The following is a 2,662-nucleotide window of genomic DNA, read 5'->3' on the forward strand; positions in this document are numbered from 1 at the left end:
TTTTACAGCTGTAAACTGTATAGAAAAAAAAAGTTTCTATGGGAAACAAAGTCCCTTACCTCTGTCCCTCAGTATGGAAGTATTAAGTGGATTGTGCTGTGTTAGGTGTTTGATTTTAAAAATAGCTGTTTGAGTTTGACTCATAGAAAAAAAAAGATCATTACATAGATGTTGGCTTGGGAGACTGGAGAGATGGCTCAGTAGCCCACAGTAGTTGTTGCTCTTGCAGAGGACAACAGCTGGGCTCCCAGCACCTGCGTGGGGCAGGTCACAACCATCTGCAACTCCAGTTCCAGCCGATCCAATGCTCTCTTCTGGCCTGCACTGACACTCCTACATATGTGTACACACTCCACACACACACACACACACACACACACACACACACTCACTCACACACACTCACACTCACACACACAACCATCTGCAACTCCAGTTCCAGCCGATCCAATGCTCTCTTCTGGCCTGCACTGGCACTCCTAGAGGGTCAGAGTTCCCAGCACCACGTGGACACACACTCACATACACAACCATCTGCAACTCCAGTTCCAGCTGATCCAATGCTCTCTTCTGGCCTGCACTGACACTCCTACACATGTGTACACACTCCACACACATACACACACACACATACACTCACATACACACTCACACACACAACCATCTGCAACTCCAGTTCCAGCCGATCCAATGCTCTCTTCTGGCCTGCACTGGCACTTCCACATATGTGTACACACACACACACACACACACACACACACACACACTCACACATAAACTCAAATACACACTCACATACACACTCACACACATACATTTTTTAAAAATTGGAGATTTTATTTTTCTATTTTATGTGTATGCGTGTCTGTCATATATAAGACACACATATATGAGACATACATATGCCATATATATGTATGTATACATACATACATACATACATACATACATACATACATACATACACACACATACACACATATGTGTATACACTGCCTGGGGAACCCAGAAGATGGTGTCAGATGTCCAGGGACTGGAGTTACAGACAGTTGTGAGCTGCCAAGTAGGTGCTGGGAATTGAACCTGGGTCCTCTGGAATAGCAGCCAGTACTCTTAATGGCCGAGTTACCTCTTCAGCGGCCACATAAATCCTTAAAAACAAATTTTCTTGGGACTGGGACAGAATTTCAAAAATCGATCTAAAATATCATTCTTCCACCTGGCACCACCTCTTTATGTGAAATGGCACTCTCAGCACTGGGGATTTTAAAATGAAATTATCAGTCAACTCTGAAAATTATAAGATGCTTTGTGCCCTGTAGTATTAAATGTTTAGCCCTAATTTAAAATAAGCAATCCCATCCATCTCAGAGTGTAAACTGCTTTCTTCTCGAATAAACAGTAAAATTATATGTATTTTTAAAGTTTGTTTTAAAGTGAGTTACCATGAGTAAATATTTGATTTATATACATACACATTCAGAAACTTCTCCAGTGAAAAGGCATCATTGGTGGCGGCATCATCATCATCATCATCATCATCATCATCATCATCATCATCATCATCATCATCATCATCAAGAAGCCCTCCTGAAAACGCTGCAGTTGCTGGAGGATTCAGAAAGAGTTGGTAAGGTGAGGCAGGGGAGGTGGAGGATAGGAACAGCATTTGCAAAGGCACCAACCTGGCAGTAGCCTAGCCTGGCTCCTTCCTCCTCTACAGCTGAAGGTAAAGGTTGCAGTTTATGTAATATTTTATTCCTACAGTTAGAAGCCAGCCTGGCTACGTTAAAATTCAGAGTCAACTAGGACAGAGTGAGACTTCATTTCAGTAAACATCAGGGGCTGGGGTAGGGGGTGGGGATGGAGACACCATTTAGGGAGTCTTGGCGCCACAGGCAGGAGGATCAGGAGTTGGAGAACAGCCTGGGTAACTTGAGACTCTGACTCTAACTCTGACTCTAACGCATCAACAAATTATTTCTAACATTCTAGTGGTACCCTTATTTCTGCTACTTGTCCCCGTTTTAAATTTTTACATGGATGTATGTATGCACAATTGTCTGTATCACACATGGAGGTTGGAGGGAGTCGTTCTTTGACTGAATGGAGATGATGGATGGAACTCTTGTCCTTCAAGCTTCGAAGCAGGGGTCCTTTTTCTCCTATAAGAAAGCCCCAAGTCAAGACCTGAGATATATCACAGGAAAGGTGTGTGTGTGTGTGTGTGTGTGTGTGTGTGTGTGTGTGTGTGTGTGTGTGTGTGTGTGATGGGCCTGCAGAGTGTAGATGTCCCCAAAAGTAAGACTGAAAAACAGCTTGGAAAACCATGGACTCCAGAAGAAAGTTATTCTAGGCGCCACTGAATACCGGCACAGGGCCGCTTGCAGCATTCATGCGCCTCGGCCAGCACATCCTGAACACGCACGCAGTGGCTAAGGTTAGGGAACCATCTATCTGCGACAGTGCTAGGGTCGCGTAAGTTCAAGGAAGTGGCTCCACAGCGCCCACAGCGGAGTGCTCAGCCCACACTCGCGCCGCGGGGGTCGCCACGCTCAGGGCTCGCCCACGTGGGCTCTAGCAGGTGGGCGCGGGAGGCTGCAGCCAGGAAGGGGGCGGGACGCAGGTGGGGCGAGGCGGACCGGGGGCGGGGCGAGCGCGG

Source organism: Rattus rattus, chromosome 1 (genome assembly GCF_011064425.1).
Source record: "Rattus rattus isolate New Zealand chromosome 1, Rrattus_CSIRO_v1, whole genome shotgun sequence".
Classification (NCBI taxonomy): domain Eukaryota; kingdom Metazoa; phylum Chordata; class Mammalia; order Rodentia; family Muridae; genus Rattus; species Rattus rattus.